At 47.4% G+C, this 16,626-nt stretch overlaps 1 long non-coding RNA gene across 1 annotated transcript in view; it reads left to right on the top strand.

The window, feature by feature from the left end:
• Positions 1–16,626, top strand: part of LOC137522645 (uncharacterized) — a 104,493-nt gene that overhangs the window by 20,975 nt on the left and 66,892 nt on the right. The gene's annotated exons all lie outside the window — the stretch shown is intronic.

Here is a 16,626-nt window from a genome sequence, read left to right as displayed (position 1 = left end):
TAACAACACGTCTATAACATCAGTTCCCAAAGCACGGTGCTTGGGGGTAATATTTGATTCTGCTCTCTCATTTACTCCTCACATTAACTCCCTAACCAGCTCCTGCCATTTCCAACTGAAAAACATAGCACGTAGCCGACCTTTTCTCTCCCATTACACAACCAAAATGTTAGTACATGCTCTTATTATATCTCGATTGGACTATTGCAATATATTGCTTGGTGGACTTCCAACTAACCGACTAACACCGCTCAATTCTGTACTGAACTCTGCTGCTCGACTCATTCATCTCTCCTCTCGCTCTTCCTCTGCTGACCCTCTCTGTCAAGCTCTTCACTGGCTACCAATTACTGAGAGGATTCAGTTCAAGCTCTTAACCCTAACCTACAAAGCTCTCCACAATCCCTCTCCCCTGTACATCTCCTCACTAGTCTCCAGATACCAACCCAACCGCAATCTCAGATCTGCACACGAGCTTCTTCTATACTCTTCTACAATTACCTCCTCACATTCACGTGTACAAGACTTCTCACGTGCTTCACCCCTCCTCTGGAATGCCCTTCCACAACACATCCGCCACTCTCCCACCTTTGAAATCTTTAAACGCTCCCTCAAAACCCACCTTTTCCGACAAGCATATTCTCTAGCTTAGGCCATGCACCCACTAAATAACCTAATTGCGCACTGCCTGTACATATACTGTATACATCCCCACCTCTTGTTTCCACTCCATTCCTTTAGATTGTAAGCTCGCAAGGGCAGGGCTCTCATCCTTTTGTGTCATCGACTGTTATTAATTTAATTGCTTGCACACTGTTAGACACTTATACATTTTAGTCATCATGTTAAATCAAATTGTAATCAGCAGTGCTGTATCTTGTATCAGTGTTCATATTTGATGTATATCATTGTCTGTATCATTATGTATCCCTTGTTTGTTTTCTTACATTGTACAGCGCCACGGAATATGTTGGCGCTTTATAAATAAATAATAATAATAATAATAATACTACACCGTATTGGACTCCTGGTGTCTCTATGTTATTTTCATAGGAGCCTCTTGGTACCTGATACCAAGTACCTATAATACTATTCCATAGTTGTAAGTATGCACAGACCTGGAAGCTGAGAGGTCACCACGAACTGTCATCTTTTATATTACAAGGATTTTGGGTATCTGGTTCAAATACCAGCCAGGGCTCTATCTGCAAGGAGTTTCTATGTTCTCGCCATTTCTGCATGGGGTTCCTCCAGGCACTCCAGTTTCCTCCCATATCCCAAAAACATACAGATAAGTTAATTGGCTTCCCTCTAAATAAATAAATGGCACTAGACTATATGATACATGCACAACACTATACATAAAATTGGCCCTAGACTACGACACATACATAGACATACAGTGGGATGCAAAAGTTTGGGCAACCTTTTTAATCGTCATGATTTTCCTGTATAAATTGTTGGTTGTTACGATAAAAATTTCAGTTAAATATATCATATAGGAGACACACACAGTGATATTTGAGAAGTGAAATGAAGTTTATTGGATGTACAGAAAGTGTGCAATAATTGTTTAAACAAACATTGGCAGGTGCATAAATTTGAGCACCACAAAAAAGAAATAAAATCAATATTTAGTAGATCCTCCTTTTGCAGAAATTACAGCTTCTAAACACTTCCAGTAGGTTACAATGAGAGTCTGGATTCTGGCTGAAGGTATTTTTGGACCATTCCTCTTTACAAAACATCTCTAGTTCATTCAGGTTTGAACGTTTTCGAGCATGGGCAGCTCTCTTCAACTCACACCTACGATTTTCAATTATATTCAGGTCTGGGGACTGAAATGGCCATTCCAGAACCTTGTATTTGTTCCTTTGCATGAATGCATGAATGAGTGGATTTTAAGCAGAGTTCAGGGTTGTTGTCTTTGTTGAAAGATCCAGTCCTGGTGCAGCTTCAGCTTTGTCACTGATTCCTGGACATTGATCTCCAGAATCTGCTGATACTGAGTGGAATCCTTGCGTCCCTCAACTTTGACAAGATTCCCAGTCCCTGCACAGGCCACGCAGCCCCACAGCATGATGGAGCCACCACCATATTTTACTGTAGGTAGCAGGTGTTTTTCTTGGAATGCTGTGTGCTTTTCCTCCATGCATAATGCCCCTTGTTCTGCCCAAATAACTCAATTTTAATTTCATCAGTACAAAGCACCTTATTCCAAATTGAAGCTGGCTTGTCCAAATCTTTTTTTATCATACCTCAAGCGGCTCTGTTTGTGCTGTGGGAAGAGAAAAGGCTTTTACATACAGCATCTCCTTGTGTAAAGTGCAACTCATGGTTGAACAATGCACAGTGACTCCATCTGCAGCAAGATGATGTTGTAGGTCTTTGGTGCTGGTCTGTGGGTTGACTCTGACTGTTTTCACCATTCGTCGCTTCTGTCTATCCCAGATTTTTCTTGGTCTGCCACTTCGAGCCTTAACTTGACTTGAGCCTGTGGTATTCCATTTCCTAAATATGTTCCTAACTGTGGAAACAGACAGCTGAAATCTCTGAGACAGCTTTCTGTATGCTTCCCCTTAACCATGATGGTGAACAATCTTTGTCTTCAGGTCATTTGAGAGTTGTTTTGAGACCCCCATGTTGCTGCTCTTCAGAGAAAATTCAAAGAGGAGGGAAACTTACAATTGACCCCCTTAAAGGGATACTGTAGGGGGGTCGGGGGAAAATGAGCTGAACTTACCCGGGGCTTCTAATGGTCCCCCGCAGACATCCTGTGTCGGCGCAGCCACTCACCGATGCTCCGGCCCCGCCTCCAGTTCACTTCTGGAATTTCTGACTTTAAAGTCAGAAAACCACTGCGCCTGCGTTGCCGTGTCCTCGCTCCTGCTGATGTCACTAGGAGTGTACTGCGCAGACACAGACCACACTGGGCCTGCGCTGTGCGCTCTTGATGACATCAGCGGGATTGAGGCCACGGCAACGCAGGCGCAGTGGTTTTCAGACTTTAAAGTCTGAAATTCCAGAAGTGAACCGGAGGCGGGGCCGGAGCATCGGTGAGCGGCTGCGCCAACACAGGATGTCTGCGGGGGACCGTTAGAAGCCCCGGGTAAGTTCAACTCATTTTCCCCTGACCCCCCTACAGTATCCCTTTAAATACGCTTTCTCATAATTGGATTCACCTGTGTATGTAGGTCAGGGGTTACTGAGCTTACCAAGCCAATTTGAGTTCCAATAATTAGTTCTAAAAGTTTTGGAATCAATAAAATGGCAACAGTGCCCAAATTTATGCACCTGCCTAATTATTTTTAAAGCCAATGGGTACCGCTGTAAAAATAAAAAAGTCAGATACTCACCTAAGGAGAGGGAAGGCTCGGTCCTAATGAGCCTTCCCTCTCCTCTCCCGGTGCCCTCGGTGCTGCGCTGGCTCCCCCGTTCGCGTCCGCCGCCGCAGGGACTTCGGAGGTCTTCGGGAGCACTCGGGCTTCCGAAGACGGGCCAATCCATACTATTCACGCGCGATTGCGTCATAGAGGGCGCTCAAGCATGCGTAGTATGGAGCGGACCGTCTTCGGGAGCCCGAGTGCTCCCGAAGGCTTCCGAAACATCCCTTCGGCGGCGGAAGTGGCAGTATTTGACCGAACTCGTCGAATACTGCTACGGGGGATCCTGCGCGGGACCGGGCATCGGGAGAGGAGAGGGAAGGCTCATTAGGACCGAGCCTTCCCTCTCCTTAGGTGAGTATCTGGCTTTTTTATTTTTAAAGCGGTACACATTTACTTTAAACAATTATTGTGCACTTTCTGTAAATTCAATAAACGTAATTTCACTTCTCAAATATCAATGTGTGTGTCTCCTATATGATATATAATTAACAGACCTTTTTTATCGTAACAACCAACGATTTATACAGGAAAATTATGACAATTAACAAGGTTGCCCAAACTTTTGCATCGCACTGTATGACTATGGTAGAGTTTAGAGATTGTGAGCCCCTCTGAGGGAGACTTTAGTGACAAGACTATATACTCTGTACAGCACAGCAGAAAATGTCAGTGCTATATAAATACTAAATAATAATAATGTGATCTGTGTATATATGATTTTTCTACAGGTAGACTGTTGCCACTTGAATGTGACAGATTCCCAATGACTGTCACTCAACTTTATAATATCAATATAGATGGAACATTGTGCTTTGATGTTTATGCTTCATAGGAGCTTTTGAGCTCATACTTATGTAATCCTCTACAGTGAAATACAGCTGTGATTGGGCTGTATTGCACTGTTAGTCCACTTTGTAATATCAGAGTAAATGGATCATTCCATTGAAATATTCTCTCTCTTTAAAGTCAATAGCACGCATGTTCCACATAGAAAAAGTATGAGTATACATTAAAAGAAATCAAATGTCTGAAAATGTAACACACAAGTGAGAAATGCACACTGTGGACCAATAGTGCACGCAGGGAATTACCAATACTTTGATCAAGGCTCCAAAGTTGTATAAAACCCATCCCTGTGTAATCAGTCCAGGAGTCTACCTTTGGCTCTGAAGTCCCCCAGTATCTACAGTTGTATAGTCCATCAACAATTGTATAGCCATATGGGACCCTTGTATTGGTCTTACATGTTTCACCCATGATAGGCTTTGTCAGAAGATCAACAAGGATCACTAAGTAGTGATGTCGCGAACCTCCGATTTTCGGTTCGCGAACCCCATTCGCAATCCTTCGCGTAAGATTCGGTTCGCGGAAAAGTTTGTGAACCGCAATAGACTTCAATGGGGAGGCGAACTTTGAAAAATAGAAAAAATTATGCTGGCCACAAAAGTGATGGAAAACATGTTTCAAGGGGTCTAACACCTGGAGGGGGGCATGGCGGAGTTGGATACATGCCCAAAGTCCCGGGGAAAAATCTGGATTTGACGCAAAGCAGCGTTTTAAGGACAGAAATCACATTGAATGCTAAATTGCAGACCTAAAGTGCTTTCAAACATCTTGCATGTGTATACATCAATCAGGGAGTGTAATTAGAGTACTGCTTCACACTGACACACCAAACTCACTGTGTAACGCACCGCAAACAGCTGTTTGCGTAGTGACGGCCGTGCTGGACTGATGCGCAACATGGCCAGAGTGCAGGCCATGGCAGTTTTCCAGCCCATATGGTCGCCGGGCTGTGGTAGCTCAATGATAGAACAACAGTGACTGTCCAGCTGATCAAATTTGGTCTGTCCACAATGAAAAAACGACATTATTATCTTCTTGTATGTAGGTAGGCATAGGTAGGAGTCCCAGTATAGGTAGGTAGGCATAGGTAGGTGCCTCAGTAGTTATCTAGGCATAGGTAGGAGACCCAGTATAGGTAGGTAGGCATAGGTAGGTGTCCCAGTAGTTAGCTAGGCATAGGTAGGAGTCCCAGTATAGGTAGGTAGGCATAGGTAGGAGTCCCAGTATAGGTAGGTAGGCATAGGTAGGTGCCTCAGTAGTTATCTAGGCATAGGTAGGAGACCCAGTATAGGTAGGTAGGCATAGGTAGGTGTCCCAGTAGTTAGCTAGGCATAGGTAGGAGTCCCAGTATAGGTAGGTAGGCATAGGTAGGAGTCCCAGTATAGGTAGGTAGGCATAGGTAGGTGCCTCAGTAGTTAGCTAGACATAGGTAGGAGACCCAGTATACGTAGGTAGGCATAGGTAGGTGTCCCAGTAGTTAGCTAGGCATAGGTAGGAGTCCCAGTATAGGTAGGTAGGCATAGGTAGGTCCCCTAGTATAGGTAGGTAGGTAGGTGTCCCCGTAAAGGTAAGTAGGTGTCCCAGTAGTTAGGTAGGCATAGGTAGGTGTCCCAGTATAGATAGTTAGGCAAGGCCTGGCTGGCACAGTAATAACAATTACCAATGTCCAGTTGCAACAGATAGGGCTGTATAATGTCAGTGTCAGTGAGCAACACACACAAAAAAAAAACATATCAGGAAAACATTAGCTCTCAAAAGAGCTGTTGAGGGGTGCTATTTTAGCAATAACAATCAGCCAGGAGCAAGCCAAGAGCCTAACTAATCTTTCCCTAGGAGAAAAAATCTGCAGCAGCTCTCCCTAGTTTGTCTATTTGCAGCAGGCACACGAGTGAGTGTCATGTGAGCGAGTCTGCCTTATATAAGGAGGGGTGGGGCTCCAGGGCTTAGTGTAGCCTGAATGGCTACAATGTGCCTGCTGACTGTGATGCAGAGGGTCAAAGTTGACCCTCATAGTGCATTATGGGGCGATTCGAACTTCCGCAAAAGTTCACCTGGTCCAGGCGAACGCGAACCACCAAAGTTCGACTGGAACCGTTCACTGGCGATCCGTTTCGCTACATCTCTATCACTAAGTACTGTATGTGCAAAAGTGATCTGGTCAAAGCAGCAAGCACATGCGACAAACTCAGTTCTTGATGGGGGGGGGGGGGTTACTCTGCCTTTTTTTTTTTTTTGTACTTGCTTACACTCTGTGTAATAGACTGATTTTTGTGTAGAAAAATCTGTAAAGCAGTAATTTCCCAATTAGCTATTGGAAAAGAATCCAAATATCTGTGGAGATAACAGGCTGAAATACAGGATCAGGATTTGGGCTATCTATTGCCTGAGTCTGTTTATGTTTAGCAACTTGTTGACCTGGGGAAAGTACCTAAGGGGAGGCTCGTGGCCTGGCTGCCTCATTCTCATTAGAGATGGGAAGTTCGGATCTTTTCAATGATCCGTATGATTCGAATCGGATCATTGAAAAGATCGGGATCTTTGATCCGAATCTCGGATCATTTTACAAGGGAAGCATTCGGGGGTGAAATGACTAGCAGGACAGGAGAAGGGGAGGGGGGGTGGACACACAGAGAAGGGGAGAAGATGGACAGAGGGCAGGAAATGGATACAGAAGGGAGGAAGGACGAGCAGAGAGCAGAGATTGCACAGCTTGCACACAATACACACAGCAGCTTGCACACAATACCCACATGCTGCAATCATATGCTTTACATACATTTCACCTATATGCTTATCTGTGTACTTTGCATGCAAACGTCGCACAGTGAAAGAAAGCATTCCCCAAAGTAAAGTGCAGCTGTTTATGAGGATCATATTGAGCTGCAATCACAGTGCCTGCAAAGTTACTGAGCTGTGCTGAGCCAAAAGCTTCCAATGTGTTCACTGTGCACAACTACGGAACAGACGGCCTGTAATGAGCAGCACGTTATAGCCAGTATGTGTGCTCTACACATATCTGGCAGTGGCACCCATGTCCCCTCTCTCATCTACCTGTCTCCCTGCAAGGCTGGCTCCCATCCAACAGAGCCATCTCTGCTCTGCTTCCAGGACCCCGCTGCCCGCTGAGAGAGGCCTGTCGCTCATGGCCCTGCCCCTTTTGCGATCCGAATCACTCATTTTGATGATTCGGATGATTCGACTCACAAAATAGATTCGGATCAAAGATCCGAATCGTTCATGATCCGGACAACACTACTTCTCATCAGACATGATGCAGATTAGAGGAAGCATGCTCATGGAGTCTATATTTATAATTCCCTTTTTCAGGTATTTTATCCATATTTTGAGCTCAAAGTGAATTAAGTGATTGCTAGACAGTTATTGTATGTTATATGAACATGTTAAATGTATGTGAAGCAGATATTTGCTGTGGTTAAACTGAGCAGTGCTGTACGTGTTATATATCAGGCAGCTAGCCATTCAGCCATTTTAGTGTATATGTGTTATATATCAGGGAGTTATACTGTATATTAGAAAGCTAGCTAATTCAGTCATTTCAGTACTATATGTGCTATATGTTAGGCAACCAGCACTCAGACATGTTAGTGATTTGTGCAGAAGAAGAGAAGATCAGGCCTCACGGCCAGTATGTAATGTGTGTGTTCACATGAAGCCTTATAACTCACAGATCAGTAGGAATAATGTGTTTATTGCAAATGCATTTGAGCTAGTGTGCAGCCACATGTGTGTTTAGTGACTACCTGCAGTCAGCCATGCTGGAACTACGTGTCACAGTGAAACTATGCAGTTGTGAACATCAGCCAGCAAAGTTAATGCATCTTTATCTGTTAACCAATTCAGGTTCCGTCGTTTTCACGTGAGAAATGTTCACCTCCCATTCATTAGCCTATAACTTTATCACTACTTATCACAATGCACTGATCTATATCTTGTTTTTTCCGCAACACCAATTAGGCTTTCTTTGGGGGGTACATTTTGCTAAGAGCCACTTTACTGTAAATGCATTTTAACAGGAAGAATAAGAAAAAAATGGAAAAATTCATTATTTCTCAGTTTTCAGCCATTATAGTTTTAAAATAATACATGCCTCCATAATTAAAACTCGCATATTGTATTTGTCCATATGTCCCGGTTATTACACCGTTAAAATTATGTCCCTATCACAATGTATGGCGACAATATTTTATTTGGAAATAAAGGTGCATTTTTTCCATTTTGCATCTATCACTATTTACAAGTTTAAAATAAAAAAAAATATAGAAATATTTCATCTTTACATTGATATTTAAAAAGTTTAGACCCTTAGGTAAATATTTACATGTTTTTTTTTTATTTACATGTTTTTGTTTTTTTTTTATACTAAACATTTTATTTGGGTACTTTTGGGAGGGTGGGAGGTAAACAATAGATTTATAATGTAACTGTGTGTTAATTCTTTTTTTTCTTTTCAGGTGTAGTATTACTTTTTAGCCACAAGATGGCGGCCATGAGTTTGTTTACATGACGTCACTCTAAGCGTAGCACGCGCTTAGATTGACGCATCGGGAAGGAGACGGCCAGAAAAAGCTCAGCTTCCGAGAGAAGCTGTCGCTTTTTCAGCGGGGGAGAGGAATCAATGATCGAGCTCCATAGCCCGATACATTGATTCCTTGGCTACCGAATCCGTGGCTGGGAGTGCGCGTGCACGCGCACAATCGGCCGCGGGGGCGCGCGGTAGCGCGCATGGTTCCTGGACGTAGAAACTACGTCCAGGAACCAAAATAGGTTAAGCAAGAAATGCTTTTGTATTTGAACTTTTATATGACTGTTATGTGGACAAGAACTGGATGTTATTGTGGAATAGTTCTTATTGGAAACCTTTTTATTTGCTATATAAGATTTTGTTTGAATAAATTCTCATCAGACATGATGCAGATTAGAGGAAGCATGCTCATGGAGTTCTTATTTATAATCCCCTTATTCAGGGTGTAACATCTGCACAAGCTCGAGCTGGATTTATGCAATTTATGTAGGGAGTTTAAGCATATTGTGTAACTTACTGTATACATGCATCACTTGCTTTTTCTGTTATACATGCAACAAAACTTGCGCTGTCTGCATACGTTAAACTTATCCTTCTTTTGTGAATATATTCCACTATATGTAAAATAGCCATACTGCATACTATGCAGAAAAAGGAAAGGAACCTTGCTGAATCTGCTTTATAAAGCAATGGCCTTAGTCACTGGTTCACCATGTTTAGCTAGTTTAAAAAGTGAACTTCAAACTTAAATAATCTTGTGAACTGCAAAATAAAGCTTCGCCAAACGACCGATTCGCGCGAACTTTCGTGAACCGCAATAGACTTCAATGGGGAGGTGAACTTTGAAAACTAGAAACATTTATGCTGGCCACAAAAGTGATGGAAAAGATGTTTAAAGGGGTCTAACGCCTGGAGGGGGGCATGGCGGAGTGGGATACACGCCAAAAGTCCCGGGGAAAAATCTGGATATTACGCAAAGCAGCGTTTTAAGGGCAGAAATCACATTGAATGCTAAATTGCAGGCCTAACGTGCTTTCAAACATCTTGCATGTGTATACATCAATCAGGGAGTGTAAGTAGAGTACTGCTTCACACTGACAAACCAAACTAACTGTGTAAAGCACCGCAAACAGCTGTTTGCGTTGTGACGGCCGTGCTGGACTGGTGCGCACCATGGCGAGATTGCTCTTCCGCAGTGATATCAGGTAATGTCTGACTACCTTATCAACTTTCAATGGTTCTTTCTCTACCATTGTTAAAGCTTACATCTATTTTTTAAAATACTTGTTCTGCTGGCTGTTCAGTACCTGCAGCGAGAATCTTTTATGGAGGGCAAATCTGCCATTGTGACCACTGATAATGAGTGACCACTGGTAATGGCCGGGGAATCCTGGTTCGATTCCAGTCTGGAGTGGGAGCCTAAGAAACGGCTACCACCACACCCATCCTAAGAAGGCAGCAGGCATGCTGTGGGCAAAGGAGCAGGAACAGTTACCACACATCCAAGGAAGGCAGCAGGCATGGCATGCACGTCCCGAGGTAGTGACCAAAAGGAGGGCTTTCGAGGCCCTGCTGTAGATGACACTGACAGACTGTACTACCTGTAACGAGAATCTGTTATGGAGGGCAAGTCTGCCATCCATTCAAGTGGTATGTCACACACAGACAGGTAGCAGACAGGGACAGTGACACTGCGTGCGCTCAGCTCACGTAGGTAGGTGGGTGCACTGTGAACAACAGGTAGGTAGGTATGTGCAGTGATGGGGATTACAATGTGCACCTGTCACACACAGACAGGTAGTGGACAGGGACAGTGACACTGCGTGCGCTCAGCTCATGTAGGTAGGTGGGTGCACTGTGAACAACAGGTAGGTAGATATATGCAGTAATGGGTATTACAATGTGCACTTGTCACACAGACAGGTAGCGGACAGGCACAGTGACACTGCATGCGCTCAACTCACGTAGGTAGGTGGGTGCACTGTGAACAACAGGTAGGTATATGCAGTAATGGGTATTACAATGTGCACCTGTCACACACAGACAGGTAGTGGACAGGCACAGTGACACTGCGTGCAATCAACTCACGTAGGTAGGTGGGTGCACTGTGAACAACAGGCAGGTAGGTATATGCAGTGATGGGTATTACAATGTGCACCTGTCACACATAGACAGGTAGCGGACTGGCACAGTGACACTGCGTGTGCTCAGCTCATGTATTTAGGTGGGTGCACTGTGAACAACAGGTAGGTAGATATATGCAGTAATGGGTATTACAATGTGCACCTCACACACAGACAGGTAGCGGACAGGCAGAGTGACTCTGCGTGCACACATGTAGGTAGGTGGGTGCACTGTGAACAACAGGTAGGTAAGTATATGCAGTAATGGGTATTACAATGTGCACCTGTCACACACACCGGTAGTCACTGAATGTGCTGGGCCTGGCAGTGGCACACACAGTATGAATTATCAAGGCTGTCTATGCAACACAAGTGTCAGTGGGACACACAGAAAAAAAATAGATCACAAGAACAAGATTAGCTCTCAAAAGAGCTGTTGTGGGGTGCTATTTTAGCAATAAGAATCAGCAAGGAGCAATCTAAGAAGCCTACAAGAGCCTAACTTATCTTTCCCTATGAGAGTCTGCAGCAGCAGCAGCTGTCCCTTCCCTATTTACTGCAGGCACATGAGTGAGTAAAATGGCCGGCGCTGCCTGCCTTTTATAAGGGGGGAGTTGCTCCAGGAGGGAGTGTAGCCTGATTGGCTACAATGTGCCTGCTGACTGTGATGTAGAGGGTCAAAATTGACCCTAATGATGCACTATGGGGGCGAATCGAACTTCCGGAAAAGTTCACAGTTCTCCACGATCGCGAACCCTGGATGTTCGCCGGGAACCGTTCGCCAGCGAACCGTTCGGGGCATCTCTATGCATGACCAAACAGGATCCAAGGCACTCTCATGGCTGCTGGAAAGCAAGGCAGCAGCTAAGGTGTTGGACCAAAGTCAGCGTGTAACAGGGTGCAACTACTGTGCACTGATTTAATCTCCTCGCGTCCTCAAGAGTGCACAAAGTTGACCCTAATGGTGCACTATGGGGGCAAATCGAACTTCCGGTAAAGTTTGCGGTTCTCTGCAATCGCTAACCCCCGGAAGTTCGCCTGGAACCGTTCGGGCCATCTCTACACAGTATACCACACTGAGACAGACATGGGGCCATATTCAATAAAGTGTGGTAAAAGTGCTTTGCAAGGCAGCATACAACAATTGTAAAGGTACTTACGCAGGGTGTGTAGTATGCATTGTAGAAATAGCGCAGTATGCGCTATGTAGACAACACACGCATTGCTAGTATAACAGGCATTATACCGATGGCTGCACACAGCAGCAGGGCCGTTTCTAGCCATTTTGTCACCCCAGGCAAGAAATCCTGTGCCCCACCCTACCCCAAAAAACACAGACACTATAGGACACGTCCAATATGATATAAACTATGTGCAATATACTACATGCTGCCACTATGCACCTCAAATAAAAACAGCAGCTATAAGGTCGCTCTCTCACATTACAAGTTCCAACATCATGTCCCCACAGAACAATTCCAGGCATCGTGTCCTTCACATTTGCAAGATCAGATTGTCAAGCAAGACAGTCTTCATTTCAGAATACTTTGTCACAAACATTATGAGATATGTAAATATGTCACCGCCTGTTATGATTGATGTTAGGATAGATGTGGAGTGGGTATATCATGACACTGAAGGGATGACATAGTGAGATGGTACAATAGTTCAGAGATTCATAACCCAATCTGGAGATAAGTACAGTGGACCATATGCAATTAACTTTTTCTCCAGCGATGCGCTGTGCCTTTAGCCCAGCGGCATCATGACCTCAGGCGAGTTCTTACGAACTCCCAGTTGGGGTGGTAAAGGTTAATAGTGGGGGGCGGGGGATTAGCTGGAGGCAGGGCTGGGGGCTGAGCTAGAGGAGGACAGGAAGCTAGGGGGCTGGGGGTAGTCATTACCTCCGTGGTTGGCAGTCCGAGTAAACGTGCTGTTTACTCTGCTGCCATTTAGCTTAGTTGTCCCCTGGTTAGGTAACCTAGTTCCCCCGACTAGAGGGTGAGGATGGCCGAGCAGGAGATGGAGGACATGGCACGCCGCCTGCAATCCGCGGCGGCCCAGAGGGGTGACGGCTGGCTGCAAGCTTTGCTTGCAGCCGCTGCAGTAGCTGAAGGAGAGAGCAGCGCGGGGAGCAGTGCCGGGACCGGGAGACCCAAAAGGACCCGCAAGCTGGCGGATCGGCTGTCCCCATCACCGCCGGCAGCGCGCGCGAGGCAGCAGGATGAGAGGCCTGGCCCTTCGCAGCCGGGTGGAAGTGGCGGAGCAGGCCGGGTAAGTGTAGCCGACGGCGGGGGGGCGGGGGCGGGGGCAGCCCACTCCAAGGCTGCGCAAAAAGGGAAGGCAGGCCCCAAGGGAAAAAAGAAGAAGAAGGGGCAAGATGGCGGCCGCTCGCAAGATGGCGGCCAGCGAGGTGGGAGTAGTGCAGACAGTGCGGCGGGGAGGGGGGCCCTCCAGGCAGCGGTGGGACAGGGGGCAGTAGCGGGTCCACCCGCAGGAGGTATGGGCGCACCCAGCCAGCCCACGATGTCCACAGGAGGGGATGGGGGAGGGTCGCTGGGAGCAGCAGCAGCAGCACCTTTGCCACTGCAGTCCACCCCTTTGCAGTTGGGAGGTTTTGGGGGCCAGCAGGGAGGGTCGGACGGGATACCCCTCGGGGGGATTTCGTTTGGGGGTCAGCCAGGGCCATTACTGTTGCCGGGGGGGTATTCTGTGGCCCAGGGAATGCAGATTGGAGGGGTGGGTCCTCAGGCAGGGGGGCAGTGGACAGCTGTCGGCGGTCCATTTATCCTGGCTCAGGGTCCTGGAGGGTTCTTTTTACAGCCAGTGGGAACTCTGGCTGACGCAGGGAATGGGGCTCTCGCAGCCTCCACAAGTGCAGGAGTTCCGGGGGGCGGAGGTGGTGGGGACGGAAGGGACAGTCGGGCGGTAGAGAGTGCTGCCCGGACGCAGACTTCATCGGGGGGGGCAGGTGGCTTGAACACCGGTACTGGTTCTCCCTTTTCTCCTTCACAGACGGACTTCATGGGTGCAGGACGTGGGAGGATTGGGACACCCTCCACGACACTGGCCCGGACTTCTTCCATCGACTCCAGGACAGACGGATTGGGGGTGCAGGCTACTACGTCGGGCGGCAGGACTGATACACCTGCGCGCCAAGCTGGTGAGTTGCCACTTACTTCATTGCATGGGGTTCAGGGATTGGAGGTTAATGCACAAGATTTGGGGGGGCAGGGAATTCAGAGTCTGTTACAAGGGGTACGTTCGCTTTTGGAACGCATGGGGAGTCCGGCGGGGTTGCAGGGGGCGTCGCCTTCTTTGGAATCGGTCTGGGGGGCTGGGCCCGCTGTAGCAACTGCTGTTGGGGGGGGGGTTCAGCACGGGCTCATACGGGGACACAGGACAGCACTACTTCTGGTGCTGGGGAAGGGGGTGAAGAGGCAGCAGAAGCTTCTAATACGGGGGAGGGGGCGGCGAAATCCGGTAAAGCGGTCCCAATTTCAGACACGGCGAAGGGCCACGCTTATACGTGTTACGAGGGCCCTCTCGGGGCCCATTTAAAACAAGAGGTGCGGGAAAAAATCTGGAAGAGGGAGTATTTAGACATCTTCACCCTGTTGCCTTTGGAGCGTTTTAATATTGATAGATGGGTAAAGGGGAAAGAGCATAGGAAAGAGGAGGACGAGGATCGTCGGCGTTTCAGGCTCATCCCGAGAACCTTTGGTAATTGGTTGCAGGCCTACGCAATCATGGCCAGTATCATTGGGGAGAAGACGCCAGAGAAGTGCTCCGCACTGTTCGGTTATCTGGACGCGGTTTGGGAAGCTCACCGAGTGTATGGGGGTATGTCCTGGTTGAGGTATGACGAACAATTTCGTCAGCGTATGTCGGTGCAACCGGACTTGGATTGGGGGCACAAGGACATCGGGATTTGGCTGAGGGTGATGAATTCCAAAGGGGGACTATACCCGGCGGCCTCGCCGTTGCAGTCCTTTCCAGCAACCCTGGCTCCGGCAAGTGCCGGGGCCACGAACTCTGGCAGACGGGGGGTATGCTGGGCATACAATGAGTCACATTGTAAATTTGCGGGGAGCTGCAGATTCAAGCACGAGTGCTCCTTCTGCAACGGGAATCATTCAGCAGCCAAATGTTTCCGCAAATCCAAGCCTCAGGGCTTCCAGCGTCGACCAGGGGATAGTGCTGGTAAAAGGGACGACGCCGGTGAGGGTAGGAGCGATGGGCCCTTGGCTAGATCTTTACAGCAATAGGGGAGTTGCTGATATCCTGAGACGGGGATTTTTGGAGGGTTTTAGGATTCCGTCGTCTGTTGAAGGGGCCGCGGTTCATACTAAGAACTTGAAGTCGGCTAGAGAACATGCGTCCGTTGTCAGGGCTAAACTGGGGAAGGAATTGGAGTTGGGGAGAATGTTGGGACCATTTCCGGTCCCTCCTATTCCGGATTTGGTCGTGTCACCTCTGGGGGTTGTCCCGAAGAAAGAGCATGGGAAGTTCAGGATGATTCACCATCTGTCTTACCCAAAAGGGGGATCCGTGAACGATGGCATTGACCCGGAATTGTCATCGGTACACTACACATCTTTTGACACTGCCCTGGACATGGTACGCCAGGCGGGACAGGGAGCGTTGATGGCTAAGACCGATATTGAATCGGCATTTCGCCTTTGCCCGTGCACCCCGAGAGTATGAGGCTGTTAGGTTGTTATTTTGAGGGGGGTTTTTACATTGACGGATGCCTGCCTATGGGGTGTTCCATTTCCTGTGCCCTATTTGAGATGTTTAGCTCATTTCTTGAATGGGTCATCAGACAGAGAACGGGGGTCACAGCCATAACACACTATTTGGACGATTTTTTCTGTGTGGGTCCCGGGGGCTCAAGAGTGTGTGAACTGGCTTTAAGAGGGATGTTGGGGGTTTTCCGGGATTTTGGAGTGCCAGTGGCGGAGGACAAAACGGAGGGCCCTGCGTCAGTAATCAAATTTCTGGGGATTGAGATTGATTCCGGGAAACAGGTATGTCGGCTTCCTCGAGACAAGTTGGAGGGTTTATTGGCGGACATTCTCAAGGCATTGGGGGCTCGGAAGGTTACTCTAAAACAACTGCAGTCGTTGCTGGGCAAGCTCAACTTTGCTTGCAGGGTGTTGCCAATGGGGAGAGTATTTTCGAGACGCCTGTCCCTCGCTACATGTGGGGTGACAGAGCCGCACCATTTCATCAGGTTGAATCAGGAACACAGGGCAGATCTGGAAGTGTGGAAAGAGTTTTTGGGGCAATACAACGGGTTAGCCTATTGGCTGGACCCTTGGAGGGACTTGGACAGTCTTGAGCTGTTCACGGACGCATCGGGGTCCTGTGGCTTTGGGGCCTTTTTTGGGGGACGGTGGTGCGCGCAACGGTGGCCGGCAGAGTGGGCCATGAGTGAAGTGGTACGGAATTTGGCCTTTTTAGAAATTTTTCCGCTATGGGTGGCGGTGGAAATTTGGGGCCCTGAGCTGTCAAATAAAGCAGTCTGCTTTCGGTCTGACAACTCCGCTGCGGTCTCTGCTATTAATTCACTCACGGCTTCTTCTCCCCCGGTGATTAAGGTCTTGAGGCGGTTCGTTCTGGCCTGTTTGAAGTTTAATATTCATTTTAGGGCTGTGCATATTCCTGGGGTAAACAACGAGATAGCTGACGCGTTGTCTCGTTTGCAGTGGGATCGTTTTTGGAG

Source organism: Hyperolius riggenbachi, chromosome 6 (genome assembly GCF_040937935.1).
Source record: "Hyperolius riggenbachi isolate aHypRig1 chromosome 6, aHypRig1.pri, whole genome shotgun sequence".
NCBI lineage: Eukaryota > Metazoa > Chordata > Amphibia > Anura > Hyperoliidae > Hyperolius > Hyperolius riggenbachi.
Note: the sequence above shows the minus strand (reverse complement) of the source record. Positions and strands in the feature narration are given on the sequence as shown.